Source organism: Rattus norvegicus, chromosome 4, assembly GCF_021556685.1.
Source record: "Rattus norvegicus strain SHRSP/BbbUtx chromosome 4, alternate assembly SHRSP_T2T, whole genome shotgun sequence".
Taxonomy (NCBI): domain Eukaryota; kingdom Metazoa; phylum Chordata; class Mammalia; order Rodentia; family Muridae; genus Rattus; species Rattus norvegicus.
In genome coordinates, this window is record NC_141537.1 from 81,068,882 (window position 1) to 81,086,139 (window position 17,258).

The 17,258-nt window shown below is 44.7% G+C and overlaps 1 long non-coding RNA gene across 2 annotated transcripts; it reads left to right on the forward strand.

The window, feature by feature from the left end:
• Positions 1–539: 539 nt before the first annotated feature.
• LOC147994847 (uncharacterized) lies at positions 540–3,839 on the forward strand. Of its 2 annotated transcripts, none has more exons than XR_015685998.1 (4): positions 540–1,309; positions 1,444–1,514; positions 2,176–2,238; positions 2,487–3,839. It is a non-coding gene; the product is annotated as an uncharacterized LOC147994847 (long non-coding RNA). The 2 variants fall into 2 exon arrangements; XR_015685999.1 differs by having other exon boundaries at positions 2,498–3,839.
• The last annotated feature ends 13,419 nt before the right edge of the window (positions 3,840–17,258 follow it).

A 17,258-nucleotide genomic window follows, 5' to 3' on the forward strand; every position in this document is an offset into this window, starting at 1 on the left:
ATGAGTCTGGGAAGGGTTGGGGACAGACAGTGTAGAGCCCTGCTTGCCAAGGTAAAGTCTTTAAAGGTCCTATGAAGACAGCAGTTATAAACAGTTCTGCATGGTTTTTTAAACGAATATTGGCTGAAGGGTGGGTAGGACATTGCATAGGTCTGGGGAAAATGGGAGGCTCCTGAAGTAATCCAGGATTGCACAAGTGTGGACCACAGTGTCATCTGGAGAGACAGAGGTGGACACATCTGGAAATGAGAATCAGAGCACTTACTGGCTCGGTCGATGTGACAGGGGAGAGGGAGGTGCAGGGGACAGCTGCCAAGGGCCTGACAGGCTCATGTCGGGTTGGTGGAGCTGTTTACTGGGAATGCTGGGGGAGGAAAGAGGCAGGGAGACAGGGGGAGTTCAGTTTGGGGCCATGCAGAGTCCGAAGTGCCTGGCGATGGCCAAGTCAAGATGTGGAACAGGCAACTCAATTTATGACCGGGAGCGCAGAGGAGTGTCTGGACTGGAGATATAAATTCAAGAGTCATCAGCACATAGATAATAATTAAAACCGAAAGCATGGGCGAGATCCCAGAAGGAGGATGTGGACTGTGTAGGAGATCAAATCATGAAATTCTCCAATGCTCAACAATCAGGAAGGAGAACACGCGCCAGCCAAAAAGGCTACAGAGCCCCGAGGAGTAGGCGAAAGGAGTGACGGGGTAGCTGGAAGAGGGGAAGCCAACAAGGAGGCTGTCTGTCACAGCCACTGAGAGTCAGGGCCCTGAGCCAGGTCACATTCCTGCCAGACTTCAGAATGTATGCTGTCCTGGGGTTCTCCATCTCCGAACCTAGTATGGTCAAAGTTATAACTGCGAGACCGCAGCACAGCTTAGCAACGCTAAGCTACACCTCATTTTTCCAGCAACTTCTGCTATGCAAAGTATCTCAGAGAATTAAGAAGACCAACCCATCCCAAAAAGGAAAGCAAATGAAACCTATCGAGTGGTCATCACTCAGGTCCATCTAGTTCCTAGTATCTAAGTGTTTGCTAGAAGGACCTTCTGATCACCTTTCACCTAGACCCACTTTACCTTTTATTTGATACATTTTTTAAAGATGGTACTCAATGCAAAGGACCTATAGGCAGGGATAGGATGGAGGAGAATCACAAAATGTATGCAGACCTGTCTCAGGCCAGCCAGCGGCCCAGCGATTGCCAAAGAGCAATGGACATCTACAGAGAACAGGCTACAGAACAGAAAAATGAGGCCGTAGTCTGTGTTTGTTTAGTCAGAGAAAAACATCCCCTCGGCCCTAACAACCCCAGGTGAAGAAAGAATACTGAATGATACCTGTTTATAATAATCAAACAGACTTGAAAATGCATGTCGAAACGGGGAAGGGGAGCCTGACTTTTTTTCCCTTTTGCTTGCTTGTTTCTTTCATCCTTTGTATTTTCAGAAGCTGGTGGTGACAGCTGAAGGATCAACTGGGCCATAGTTAAAGTCGATGGTGGGAATCCATCCTGGGAGGTAAGGTAGGCACGGCATTGCTCAGAGCACTGGGGACCAATGGGTGGGCTCAGGCATCCTCTAGTTCAGGTTCCTGAAGGTCTTTCACCTATCAAGGTTGCAGTCATTGCTCCAGTTGAAAACTGCCTGGGTGTGGGAGGGCATATCTATAATTCTGGCATTCTGACTTTGGACGTGAGATGGATCATGAGTTTAAGGCCAGCCTAGGCTAACTAGCAACCCAAGCATGATAAGGGGAGGGGAGAGGGAGAGGGGGGAAGAGGGGACAGGAGGGAAGGAGGGAGAGGAAAGAAAACTTGCAAACAGAAGAATGTGTAAATGCTACATCCATTGTGAAGAACCTATTTTCTCAACAAATAAAATACAGAGAAAAAGCAGGAACAGGAGGAGGAAGAAGGAGAGGGAGAGCTATAGATTTAAGAAATTTAAGAGAAGAAGACAAATCCTGTTTACTAGTGAATACACATTTACAGGTCATTTACGGGGAATTTTTAATTTTCTTTTACTTATTCAGTTTATATCCCATTCACTGTCCCCTCCTTCCCGTCATCCCCTCCCAAAATGTTTCTCCCTCTCCGTCTCTCACTTTCTCCTCTGAGGGGGTAGCAGCCCTATGGGGAAATTTTTAAACTGACCAGAAATAAAGTATTCTTTCTTTTAGGTATGATAACACCATTGTAATTATACCTGAAAAAGTCTGTCTCTTCTCAAGATGAATACTAAGGTATTGTGGTTCAAATGAAATGATATCTGGCATTTATAAATGTGGGGAGGGGTCAAGGGTCCTGGCAGTGTGGGCTGTGGGGAGGGATTGGGTAGATCAGGAAGTCTCTGTCATGTGCTGTGGTGGGGGGCTGGCCAGTTAGCATCAGGGGCTCATAGGCCATCCATGCTCTCTACTGTTAATCAAGGCTTGAGATGTTCCTACAAAAAGCTAAAGGCTGTTCTTATATTTGTTTCTTTTTCTGGGAGATTTTCTTCAGCAGGGTGAGCTTAACAATGTCTAAGTCCAGTGATTCACAGTCGTGTGGGTGAACAGGAAGTCAGGCCAAGAAGAAGTCACCTTAAATGAGACAGGTGTGACTGCTTGGCTACACCCAGCGGGAAGCAAGCCAGAGGCAACAGTTACCTTGAGGTGCCATGCCGGGGTAGAGAGCTGCATGACTGGGAACTGGTTTCCAGCTGAAACATGCCCTTCATTCAGGGCAGAGAGCAAAGCCTGGTTTCTGCTAGTGACTGTGTCTTTATTCTAGAAAAGTCTTTGTGCCCTTGACTGGGAAGGCCAGCTCTCTCTTCCCCCCTCCCTTCCCCTATTCCCCTGCTTTAAGATGACTCCCATTTGTCAGCCAACCACACCAAGCAACAACAGAAAACATTCTGGAAAGCTTTAAGGAGAAAAGTTTGTCCAGTGAACTTTAAGTTGTGAGGGACAGATACTTCATTTCCAAAGCTTCCAACTCTTTTCCTTTGGCTGGAACTGTGTCCCCTAAAGATTGCTTGTCATCTGTCTGTCTGACTGTGGGGCAGTAGGAAGGCTGCAGGGCATTCTCTGCAGCTCCTTGCATGGGTGAAGGACAGAGGCACAGAAGCAACAGGCTTGTCACTCACACAAGTCCCCAAGGATCTGAAAACAAAGGTCAAATTGCAGGTGCCTCAAAACTTCTGGAGTTATCAGGCTGCCATCCGTATGACTGGCAGGGCCATATTTGACTGCTGCTTGCCTGGGTTTTGAGAACCTCCCTGCTGGATTTTCACTCCCACTGCCACTGGGTTTGAGAAGCTAACCATCCTTTGGAATCCCTCTCATTTTTGAAGAATTTATCTTCAGCACACGGAACCACAGAGTCATCTTCAAACCTATTCATCAGAGCTAAGGGACCCATCCTGTGACTCCTAGGTCTTTGCCTATAGACCTTGTATGATGCTCGGGACACTGACTCATTGGTAGACTTCTGCTGTGTCTCAATTACCCATGTGCTAGCCTAGACCCTGCCTGTGCCTATGAATAGCCCCACACTTGTGAGTGATCTGCATGATAATATACATGAGCTCACCCGTTTTCCAAGGCCCTTCAACCACTGTCCTTCTCTCCTGTCCACTCTGCCCTTCCCAACACCTCTCTCTTCCCCGTGACAGGCATTTGGCCTAGGATGGTTGAGTTGATGTACAATTTCAACCTTACCCAGGCATCCTCCAGCTCCCACCACCTCATGGGTCCACCACAGCTTTCTAGATGAACAAATCCCATCTTCCATCAATAGGAGCTTTGTAAACTCAACAGATGCCCTGGGCCTAGAAGTCAAATAAATATGATTATTCAAACAACATTATATCTCACTGTGCATAATTCAGGAAATTCGATTAAGTTTCTCTGGCAACAGTAACCCAAGCTCAGGCTAGGTCAACAGACCTTGTTTTCTGATGTACAAGAGACTGCCCTTCATGCCTTCATGTGGGTAGAGATGACGTGATCTGGCAGACTCACAGTTGCCATTGGAAACCTGACTGGGTCCCCTCAATCCTACGCTTGCAAATGCAAAGCTGCATTTCATTAACATAAACCCAAACACCTTTAATTGTGGGATGATCCGATGTCATGGGCACAGAGCAGAGGATTGATGCATTTAAGGCACAGAATGACTCTTGGAACGTGAAATGTCACTATCATACAAGTCTCTGCTGCCTAGCATGCAGGTCATTAACTAATAAGAGACATCAATGGGGTACTAGATGGGGACATAGATTTTTGTACCATACTTCACAGGTTCACATCCTACCCATCTCTGTTCCTCAGTTTCCTCAGTCATCAGATAGAAAAATCATGGCATTGGTTGAGTGCAAGGTTATTAGAGTCAAGTGTGTTACTGGATATCTAGTCAAGCTTTACTCATGATGTTTTTTTAAGCTCTGTTTCTTACCCTACCCCTGTAACTTGATGCTTGCACCAAGGTCACAACTGAGAAGTGTGTGTGTGTGTCTGTGTCTGTGTGTGTGTCTGTGTGTGTGTCTGTGTCTGTGTGTGTCTGTGTGTGTCTGTGTCTGTGTGTGTCTGTGTGTGTGTCTGTGTGTCTGTGTCTGTGTGTGTCTGTGTGTGTGTCTGTGTGTCTGTGTCTGTGTGTCTGTGTGTGTCTGTGTCTGTGTGTCTGTGTGTGTCTGTGTGTGTGTCTGTGTGTGTCTGTGTGTGTCTGTGTCTGTGTGTCTGTGTGTGTGTCTGTGTGTGTGTCTGTGTGTGTATCTGTGTGTGTGTCTGTGTGTGTGTCTGTGTGTGTGTCTATGTGTGTGTGGGTGCCTGTGTGTGTATGCCTGTGTGTGTGTCTGTGTGTGTGTCTGTGTCTGTGTGTGTGTGTGTGTGTCTGTGTCTGTGTCTGTGTTGCATGCACACACACTACCTTAAACCTATTCTTTTCCATTCTTCACAGGCCATGTTTTTCTTCCGGGGCCCAGTCCTCTGTGAGCTTCAGTTAAGCCTTCTCTCATCCAGAGAGTAAGGCAAAAGCTAGGCTTTGTTTCTTAGAGGATGCGGAAGCTTACATGACAGCAGGTTTGGGCAGAGTCTGACAGTTCCTCTCGAGCTCCACATTGCTAATTTATAAGGCACCAAGTTCCTTGGCTTACTCCTCTCTTCTCCCATGGTCATCTCTCAACCAAGTCACTGGATGGAAACATCTGAGAAAGACATTTCCTCGGAGATGCACAGACGGTCCGTTCACTTTTCATAACTTTTCAGGGGCTCCCCAGGCTCACAGCTCAGAGCAAGTGTCTGTCCCCTCACTTCTGTCATGAGTATCAGCAAGCAGGACCCTTCCACACTTGGTCTCTTTGACTCTAATGCTAAGTGATGGGGCTAACACAGCACACACTGTTCTCCGGCCTTGCCCTGTTTTGCCTGGGACAGCAGGATTAGTCAGGGAAATATGACCAGAGGATGCCCAATGGGTTTAGTGACTTAATTGTCTGAGTGTTTGAAACTGTGTATTAGTTCCACTTTAAGTACAGTCGCTTCTTCCTCACTAACAGGAATGTGTTTAAATGAATTTATTTGAATAAAGACGTGAGAGACGCTCCAAAGAATTCCAGCCCACCTCCTCTCTCTCTCTCTCTCTCTCTCTCTCTCTCTCTCTTTCTCTCTCTCTCTCTCGGGCTCCCACATTTCCCCATCCTATCACCAGTTGGCCTTAAAATACAGAAACCTCTAATCTGAAACTACTTTTTGCTATTAAACCTCCCATTTGTGTGTAGGGTAATTTGCAATGGCCACTTTCTGCATCCCGTTTGCAGACATGTCTTGGTCAATTAGTACAATGTCAAAGCCATGAGGAGTTATTGTAACTCCAGCTGTGAGCTGTTAATAATAAACTTGCCCACAGGACAATCCTGCCATATGGTGGATGGTCAATCAAGACTGGAATATGCATTAGGAAAAAAAAATGATCCAGCCAACAGTGGGTGGGTGTAGGCGGATGGTTAGGAAGCTGGCATGGGACAGCTGAGATTGGGTCAGATGCTGTATTGTTGGCATCTATGACTTGTTCCCACTCTGCAGTGTCTGTCCCAAAACACAAAGGTGTGATAGTGGAGAAATGACAGGGCTGGAATTAGAAGCGTAGACAAAACATGCTGAAATGTATATCGCGGGTCAGGGTGTGGGGGCCGTTGAAAGGAAGCATAGTTCAGATTCTTTGGTAGGAGAGCAACTCAGCCCCACACGCTGGTCATGGGAAATGAACTGTGTGTTATGAGACAGATTTAATGGGAGTTTTGAGGCAAATAAAACCAAGGCTGATGAGTGGTAGAGAGTGAAGGAGGGGCAGTAAACCTACTTGGCTGACGGCATGGCTGCTCTCCCTAGGGGTCAAGGCTTGATGACTTCAGATTAGTTTTGAACTGGGGGTCAGGGCACTATGGGTGTGAGTGGGAAGACTTGGTACATAGCTGAACCATGAGTGTATCCCTAGAGAGCTAGCTGTCCACCATCGAGAGTAAATGGTATCGCAAAACCTACAACTGCCTTTGTTGATGATCAAACTAATTCTTACACATCTCTGGGTCAGTTTCCTCTGAAATTACAAAGAACCAATGCAGAATGACAGAAGGCCATGGGAGTGTTTTGGACTCATGCTTTTTCTCATGATTAAATGCCAGATCTCTCTCAGGTGTGTGCTGCTAGGGCAGCCCCTGGGAGCTGTCTAGCTTTTGCAGCACCTCAGTTCTTGACTCAGTGTTTCTAGCTGAAAATCCAGGTGAAATAGTCCACGTGCCCATATACAAAGGTACTTTGACTTTAAATATTTTCCAACCCTGACCTGACAAGCTCTTTTTTTCCTACCTTCTCATATATTTTGCACTAAAAAATGAAAGGTGTCAATGTCAACTGAGGTTCCTTTTCCATAGAGTTGAGATCCTGTCCAAAAAAAAAAAAAAAAAAAGAAAGAAAGAAAGAAAAGAAAAAGAAAAAAGAAAAAGGAAAAGAATAAAGAAAGAAAAGAGAAGCTAAACTTTCCCCCACTAAAAACAAAAGTCTTCTTAATTCCCATTGGGCGATCACACAATAAAAGTCCAATTAAAAGCCTAGAGACCCTCTTGCTTGCCCTGGGGCCTGTCTGGATTGCTCAATAATTAGAAACACCCTGAAGGGAGCACTTCCTGCAGGGAGCACTTCCTGTAGGTATATTATGTGGTAACGCACTTTTACTAAAGAATTAAACTACTCCATTCTCCTCTTGGATCTGCTTAAATCTGGGATCCAGGGAAAATTGCCCTGCTCCAGATTCATGAATCCACAGATACATGAATCCATTCCTTTATGTATGATACATGTATGTATTCCTTTATGTATTATATGTGAACCTAATCTTTATGTATGGATGGGCACTCATATCTATGTACCCACACGGAACTATCCTAGTTACTTGGCTCCTAACAGTTCTGTGAATTTCCTGGCATTCAGAGGCAGCCTCACTAACTCAAGGCTTCTCAGCTGGGTACACAGTAATGTCTGAAGATATTTTGGGCTGTCACAACCAGGAGACAAACAGATCTCATGGAGTCTGTCTGATGGGCAGGGGCCAGGGATGTTGATAATGACTCCACAATACTCAATAGCTACCCCCAACCAAAACGTACCTGGCCCTGCTGTCAAGCAGTGGCAAAGGTGAGATGATATAGAAGAGTCTGTGGATTTGGGTTCCAAACAAAAGTGACAAGATCAAAGTGCAAACAGACTTCGCCTTAGCTTCATCCCAAAGACTGGGGTCTAACATAATACCCCAACTCTGCCAAAGCCAGTTTTTTCTATGGGATCATTAGGTGGTGCTCAGCGGCCTATAGCCTGCTGTGGCTGCCCCTGCTCTTCCCAGTGTTTCTCCGCTATGCAGCCCAGACGCTGTGGCTAGTTATTGCGTTTTCAAAAGGATGAGGAATAGACTAGAAAAATGATGTGTTGTGACTCAGGAACATAATGTCTACTTGGAGTCAAGCCACACCCATTTGCTCATGTGTGACAAGGGTGGATTTTGCACATGTGATAATGATTTGATCCCATGGCCTATACGATTTTCTATCCAGCCACTTGACAATAATGGAAGTTTGCTGTCTTGTACCCCAAGGCCGATGATGTGATTCCCTTTTGAACTTATGGTGAGGGAGGTAACCATGGTTGACCAAACACATTTAAACTTAAAGAAACACAGCCTCAAAAGCCTTCCCTGGTGCCGTGCCTGCCAGTGTCATATTCTCATTTGGGACACAGATAATGCAAAAGGCAGAGAAGTGGCTGCACCTGAAGGTGATGGTCCTAAGGCAGTATGGGCAGAGGATGGGGGCATCTCTTCCTGAGGTGTTAGGAAAGCTAACATGTTGAAGGTATTCAACCCATATCACAGATGGAAAAACAGAGTCCGTGAAATGATGTGGTGAAGGGCAAAGAGCTAGCAAAGTAGGGGGATAGGCTTCAAACCAAATCTGTGTGACTGCTCATCTCTCCACGCCAAAAGGACACCCGAGAGCAGAAGCGGGATGGGAAAGGTTCCTGGATAAGCTAGGAAGAGGTGGATTGCTAAACTACACAGGGAGAAAACCCTGGGAATATCATAAAGAGACGGAAACACAGCCAGAGGCTGGCTGGAATAGCCAGATTATAGGAGTGGTTAGAGACAGAGTAAAGAGGTTTCTTGGAATCAGCAGTGGCAGACAGACGGAAAAGTCTGGTAAGACCTAAGAGTAACCACTCTTAGAAATAGATCTTGCAAGGTCCTTGTAAAAAGATTGTCCTGTAATAAAAAGGTAACTGTCTTGGGCTTTATTTATAACTTCCAACGCCTATAAGCAAACAAGATGTCTTTTGTACATAAACAAATTGAGGACTGGTACATTTATCTCGACAGAAGAGGATGTGTTGATGGAATGCGCTATCAAGCCACTAAAGGACGGGAAGGAATGCTCAGTGCGTATAGCTGAGGGAAAGACATCCACTGAAAAGGGTTCTATGCTATGGAAGTATTTTTAACAGCTATCAGGGGTTGTGGATCTGTGAAGGATGACTGATAGAGGACTTTCAAGGCACCAGAATTATTCTTTTATAACACTATAATAGTGGGTGTACATGATGGTACATCCATCAAAACCCATAGACTACCCAATCTAAGTAGATCCTAATGTGAACTGTAGACTTTAGTCAATACTATATCAACAAAGCAAGATCGGTCCATCCATTGTTAAAACATGAGTAAGGTCAAGATTGTAAGAGTGAAGTACAGTTGGGATTGAGTGAAAAGGATGCATGAGGAGAGTCATTATTGTTCATGTAATATTTTCTGTGAACCTATGATTTACACACACACACACACACACACACACACACACACACACTCACTCACAGTAAAAGTAAGCCAAACTTGGCTATCATATTAGCTACTTCTGTGACTGAGACAGAAAGAGCACCAGTTCTCAGTGCTTCTTAGTGAGGCCCTACCTCAAAATCAGAAGTAAAAAGATAAAAGTGCCCCTAGCATGCCCAAGGCAGGGGACTCCATGCTCCATTCCACATTCCAACACACGCCAGACGGAGATTCTAAATCTGCACCAAGTGGTCAGTGCGGAGCCACCACACTCTATGACCCTGAGATAATGACCATTTACTTGACTTTCCTCCCTTCACTGAAGAGTAAAAAAAAGACCCTTGGACCAGGAGCATCAGCCCTGCAAGTGTTGGGAAATGTGCAGCAGATCAGGACACTGAATTTCACTTGTCTAGGGTATATGAGGGCAATTCACACCCAGTGGCTTAGCTGCTAACATATGTGTGACTGTGGTCGTTTAAAATAGTGTCCACATCCCCTGATTCTTCAAATCTTAAACAGAGAATATTTCTCGGGGCTGCCTATTCTGTAGTATGATGGAAACAGCAACTGGTGTAGCAAGATGTGCTGACTTTAGAAGTCAGTGGGGGTGTTAATATGTCTTCTCTTCCACAGCCTGCCTCAGAGCTTATGTGTCAAGCAGCCTGCCAGAAATTAGCTACAGCCGCCTTGGACATGCCAGTGCGACCGACAGCTCTCGGTGGTGCATCTAGGATGCTATGTTAACCAGCAGAGGTGGCCCCTATATCAATGAGTCCCCTCCCACTTCATTTGACTGACAGTTCTGGGACTGTTGCAGGCACCAGTCAGGAGGAGGGTGAGATCTGAGCTCATATCAGAAGTCTGCTTTTACCTAATTCTTCAAAAATCACAATTACTCAAAGATGTCAGTAGGTCCCATAGGAATAATAAAACCACCCTTTCAGAAGATTGTTCATGAAGAAAGGTGAACACTGAGAAAACTGAGGTGGACTACTCAATTCTAATAAAGACACACTCCAAAATACACATCCATTTTACATGTGTATATATTTTCTATACATACAAACACATGTTTTTCAAATAGTTTAGAAGAGAAATAAACATTGCTAATCTATTCTTGTGATTAAACTTCCTATACCAAAAACATAAACAGATTTGTGTTTATGATTTTTCAATACACATATGTATAACATTCGATGGTGTGGTATATTTATCTACTAGTGGATTTTACAAAGAAACCCTGTATGTACATCTTTTAATTGTGTGAGACATACACAGTTTATACATGTTGACGATGAGGATGAAAACCAAGCAATTCCATACAGGTAAGTTCCTCCTGGGTCGAAACAAGCCCAGACCTAGAAGTTATGTGCTGCTTAGGAAACAGTAAGGAAGAGGAGGGGTTTGAATCTTGACTGATTCCAAACACTTAATAATACATTTTAAAATGATTAAAAGTAAAAAGAAAATAACAAACAAAACAAAAGCGTCTGTGCAAGTCACAAAATCAGAGGCTCTTTTTCTCATGGAAAGACAGAACGGGCTTTTGTGTCTGCCACTGTGAGATATTTGAATGAGGGAGAGGCGTGAGGTCTGGGCAGGGACCAGGATGTGGGCCACCCTCTGTGGAGACCCCATCCAACACTTCTCAATGAGGATTCCAGAACGCGTGGCATGTAAATGCCTGTATTGTCTTCTGAGTCGCAGCTGAGCATTTCATTTGGTAGGGACCACAAAAGTTTTTCTTCTTACATCCAAGACTCGGGTTTTTAATAGCAGCTGTATTTGGAAAAATTCAGAAATCAGAAAGGATGTGGTCTGAGGCGTTGACGTGTTTAGCCACATGTGGAATACACAGCTCCGAGACATGAAGGAGCTCACTTATCAGGTTTCAATGCAGAGTCTCCAGTTTGGGATCCAGTAGACATTTCTTACCAGGACCAGAGGTTGATGAGTGCCTTCACCCACTGAGACCCATGAATTTTTCTGCTTCCCTTCACAGCAGTGAGCTCCGCTGCCCTTTGGCACATATTATTAATGTCGCTGACAATCCTGCTTATTCCCCCATCCCTGTATCAGTAATACAGCCTTATGAATCTAATAAATATAAGCCCAGACTTCAATTGTACATTGGTGAATTCTCTCTCTCTCTCTCTTCTCTCACTAGCTTTCCAGTGCTTTGGGGCAAATCATCATACCAATTGAGACTCCTCTCTCTCTCTCTCTCTCTCTCTCTCTCTCTCTCCCCGGAAGCACTGGTAATGCTTATGAGGTCATACCAAACTGCTCTAGCAACTCGTGGTGGTGCCAAGTCTTCAAAGGCAAAGAGATGTTCACTTGAAACTTACAAATGTTCTCTAGTTTACATTCCGATGGCTGCAGAAACAAACAAGCCCAACGAATTTTCCATTCCATTCTGTAGGGCTGCATAAGGAGACCAGGTTGATGTGATGGGCAGAGAGGGGTGAAATCAAAATAAAATATCCATCAAATCCGGCTTTAATGCCTGGGGTTGGTTCAGTCAGTCAAGTGCTTGCAGCGTCTCGATGACTCTCAAATGCTCGGTAAAGTGTATGGTGGAACAGCCTACGGTTTCCCCGTGTCTAACCTTGATCTATGAATTTGAACACAGGGGAGAAGGGCAGCACCATGTTAGTGGTTGGGGCATCTTGGTTGATAGAAACATTTTATAAGGTTGACTTAGAACTAAATTACACCAAAGCCCTTTATAGTAAAAGGTGCATATGTGTACAAATGTACAGATTGGATGGTTCTTGGGAAAGGTTCGGGTAGTAGTGAATGAAACTTGGCCAAGTGAACAGATGAAGATGCAGAGTCTGGAAAAGTCCTGGAATGATTATTTGGGGCAGAGGGTGAGGAAACATACGGCCATTCGGCAAAGCTCCCTGAGCTGGGTCTACTGATGAGCAGATCCCTGCAGAGCAGAGATTTTTCCAGCCAGTTCCCTTCTGCTGATCCCCTTGTGAACATCTTTAGGTAAAAGAAGATTGGAGAGAAGAGACATAGCAATATTGGGAAAGAAACCTGTGTAGCCATCCCAATGCCAGCTTGTTCCCAGTTAACACTAGGATATCCTGAGGGACTACTCCAGAACTCTGGGGTTTTTAGTTTGTCCTTAAGAGATCTGAAGAATTAGAAGGAGTGCACACTCTTAGGACTGGACTCTATGGAGGTGGCAGAGGGCCTGAGTTAATGATGGCTTCCATGACAATACATGTAGTGCTCTTTCCCATGAAAGAGACCGAGACTTGTCAGCCAGTTTTCATGTACCCGCTCACTTTCTGCTTGGCTAAGCATGTAGTTTCCTCAAATCTTCCTCCTCCTTCCCCTCCTACTCCTCCTCCTCCTCCTCTTCTTCTTCCTTCTCATCTTCCTCTTCCGCTGCCTCCTCCTCTTTCTTTTAAGATTTATTCATTTTTATTTTGTGTGTATGTGTGTTTGACTTGCATGTGTGTGGTGTACTACATGTGCACTCTGAGCAGAGAATCCAGAAGGGGCCATCAGATTCTCTGGAATTGGGGTTACAGAACATTGTTGCCCATGATGTGGGTACTGAAAATCAAACCCCAGTTGTCTGAGAGAGGCATGTGCTTTTGATTGCTGAGCCATCTTTCCAGCCTTGACTTTTCAGAATGTGGCTTCTGCTTCAGGTTACAGCATAACTGTGGGCTCCTGCAGTCAGTCTTCGCTCCAGCAGTAGAGAGGATAAACGACAAAGGAAAACATCTATGCCATGTACACACAGTTCTTGGATATGGCATCTGGTTTTTCTTGTAGATGTAACACACGCTTTGGCTTCAATCAGAGGGACCCCATACCAAGCCTAAAATCAAACTCTGTATTCAAGGAGAGAAAGGATTTTTCAAGATAACCTTGCTAGGCACATCCACAGCAAAGCAGGAAGGACCCTCTTGGAGTTCACTAGGTGGTGGCAGCAGTGCACTGAGCTATGACTGGGATCCTAGCTCTGAGTGGTCCAGCCCTGCAGGCCCTTACCAGGAGCTGTATGCTAGTGGGATTACAAGAGGGCAATGTAGAGGTGATAGCAAAGGGAAGGCATGCTTTGCTAACATAGAGCTCTTGCGGAACCCCACCACATGATTCAGCAACCACTCCGGGGACACAGAGCCTCTCCTCGGCCCCTGCCAAATGAAAGAAGACCCAATTCAAAGGATGAGTTTCTACAGACGAATAAGATTGCACAATGCCGACTTCCAGAGTTCAGTTAGTCATCTGAGAGTGAGAAGTCCCGTGGATTCAGGAGGTCTGTGATGCCTAGAACAGAATGCCTGTGGGGTGGACCTCCTTCCCATGTATCCTGAGGAGATTCTCAGAGATAAGAAGGACAGGGGCTCTGCGGTTACGTCTCCTGATGTCATCTCTGAAAGTGGACTGAAGCCACAGAGATGCAGTACAGCAGCCAGAAGAGAAGTCATCCTTTTCCCAGGGTGACAGAGAGAGGACCTGGTGGGTCCCAGCCACCTGCTCTAGGCTGTACCTACACACCCAACTTTTCAAGTGGGTCCAGGGATGGAACTACCACGGTACTGCCTTTCTTACCTATGTTCAAATTCGTGGGCCAGGGTTAAACAAGGGGAAATATTAAGTTGTATCACGTGCAGATACCGTTCAAACTAAGTGTCACTTTTCTCATTGCTATGATAAAATACCAGGTCCAACAGCAACTTGGGGGAGGAAAGGGTTAATTTCACTTCCACTTTCACATCCCAGTCAAAGAAAGTCAGGGCAAGAACTCATCACAGAACCTAGAGGCAGTGACTGATGCAAAGGCCACAGAAGGATGCTGCTTATTGGCTTAATCCTCCTGGCTCACTCAGTCTATTTCTTTTAGCATCCAGGACTACCAGCCCAGAAGTGACACCACCTACAGTAAGCCCGCACTTCCATATCAATTATGGATCAAGAAAATGTACTGTAGGCCAACCCAAGTACTGCAGGTGTGTGGAGAGGGGCATTTTTCCATTTGAGATTCCTTCTTCTAAAATGACTATAGCTTGTACCTGCTTGACATAACACTAGCTATCAAGTTAGGCAAGGTTTGGCTAATGGCTGCTAGTTAAAATTTGACTCACTACAAGAAACAAAGGTGTGTTAATGGAGAAACTCACGGGCGTGCTTCATGTCAGGATGAATCTCCTTCTGTCTGTTTCTGAGCTGAATGAACAGCAGAGATTTGTTCTTGTGTGGCTAAAAGAAAGTGATTCTGTTCCAGTGCACGTGCTACGCTGTAAGTCCAGCGCAGTAAGACGACCTCAAGTGCTTCCAACAAGGCAGTTTGGGGCCTGAACTCTGGAGAGCTGTGTGGTTCTGAAAACCTGAGTTGACCTTGCCAACACTTGCTTCCTTCACCAAAAACTAGAGTCTGCCACACATACATTTTAGGTTGTACTGAATATTAAAATAGATAAGGTACAAATATTTCAGCAAAGGGATTTTCTAGAAACAAGACCCTCATTTCTAAACTCTATGAATTCATAAAGACAGACAGATCAGTCACCAGGTCCCCTCTGTAAGACTGAGAATTATTTGCTATTTGCTTAGCCAACATATATGAAGCATAGCCTCCCCATCAAGGACTGGGAGAGAAGCCAAGGCTACAGGAAAGATGTTTAAAAGCAGGAATGTGGACTCTTGATTATATAGAAGTGACTACCACGTGCCAACTTCTTCAGACATGAAAAAAGAAAAAAGAAAGAGGAAGGGAGGGAGGGAGAAGGAGGAGTATGAGCTGACCCATAATCTTTCTTACATGGCGTCTAAAATGAAAATTGCTGACTAAAAACAGATTTTTTTCACTCCTTGAGAGACAAGACAAAGGACATCTGTGTCTAACTTATTACTATGATCCCTTTCAACCTGAAATGTGAACTCTCTGAGTGTAGCTAGGCTCCCTGTCGTGTTGTACGAACATTATTGGCTTGGAAGATCTTTGGTTGTGCACAGTTTTCATGGCTGCAAAGTCAAATTCCGAAAGTGATCCCTGTTTAGAGATGTTGATATATCACGCTGTGTTCTAATAACATTTGCAATACTGGCTGTGACATAGATTACACTACACTAGCTTCCCAGGGGACTCAGCCAGGAGAACCCCTCTGGTGAGCGTCCTGGAGCTCTAAGGTGAACACTGCAGAGTGCTGAAACACACATTTAATATAAGTGGATGACAGAGAAACCATTTGGCAGCAAATGTAGGCAGGAAAGAAACTCTTTTTCAAGTAATCGCTCCTCATATACCAAAGGCACACTTTGCTGACACCTTCCCCACAAATGCATGCCCATCTGGGGACGACAGAAAAGCAGTAGAGAAAATGGCTTAATCTGCCTTCAAGCAGCATGACCAAAACAAGAAATGAAAGTTGAACTGCCTGAACTGAGCTTGTCCACAAAAGCACGGCAAATGTTCTGGAAACATCAAAGCTTGAAAGTCAGAAGGGCAGCATGAAAAAGAGCCCCCTTGTCCACCTTAGTGACTCAAACTCACACTGACAGGAGCATCAGGTGAATTTTGCATGCCAACCAAGAGAAAGAGGGAAACGGCAGTTACCCTGGAGGAAATGCAAGCCACCCACCACTTGCTTGAGACCTCTGTCACCTGGATGAGTCTTCCCTCTATTCTCTACTTCTTCCCACAAAAACTGAAGTGCTGCTCAAGGTTTGAAAGTCCTCTTTTAGGATAATAGAAAACACTGGTTTAGAAATGTGATGAGAATCATTTTCCAACAAAGAAGTTTGACAACAGAGAAATTCTTTAGTAAAATCTTGACAGGAGTATGTCTTATGTTTCTGGTGGGAGTAGAATGAGGCATGACCTTCATTTAATCAAACAAACAAAAGACCAAAGACAAAACAAACCAATGTGGTTGGGGATAGATCTTAGTGGTAGACTACTTGTCTAACATGCACAAGGACCTGGCTTCCATCCCTAAACCCTAGAATTATAAAGGGGTGTGTGTGTGTGTGTGTGTGTGTGTATGGCAATATCTACCTAAACATAAAGGCATGTACAAAGCTCAAGTCCAAGTGGATCAAGGTCCTCCACATAAAACCAGATACACTGAAACTAATACAAGAAAAAGTTGGGAAGAGCCTCGAACCCATGGACACTGGGGAATATTTCCTGAACAGAACACCAATGGCTTATGTACTAAGATCAAGAATCAACAAGTGGGACCTCATAAAATTGCAAAGCTTCTGTAAGGCAAAGGACACTGTCATTAGGACAAAACAGCAACCAACAGATTGGGGAAAGATCTTTACCAATCCTACATCTGACAGAGGGCTAATATCCAATATATACAAAGAACTCAAGAAGTTAACTCCAGAGAATCAAATAACCCTACTAAAAAGGGGGTACAGAGCTAAACAAAGAATTCTTAGAAGAGGAATATCGAATATCTGAAAAGTACCTAAAGAAATGTTCAACATCCTCAGTAATCATGGAAATGCAAATCAAAACAACCTTGAGACTCCACCTCACACCAGTGAGAATGGCTAAGATCAAAAACTCGGTGACAACAGATGCTGGTGAGGATATGGAGAAAGAAGAACACTCCTCCATTGTTGGTGGGATTGCAAGCTGGTACAACCACTCTGGAAATCAGTCTGGAGATTCCTCAGAAAATTTGGACATAGTACTACCTGAGAACACAGCTATACCATTCCTGGGCATATGCACAAAAGATGCTCCAACATATAACAAGGACACATGCTCCACTGTGTTCACAGCAGCCTTATTTATAGTAGCCAAAAGCTGGAAAGAACGCAGATGCCCTTCAACAGAGGAATGGATATAGGAAATGTGGTACATCTACACAATGGAATATTACTCAGCTATCAAAAACAATGACTTCATGAAATCCATAGG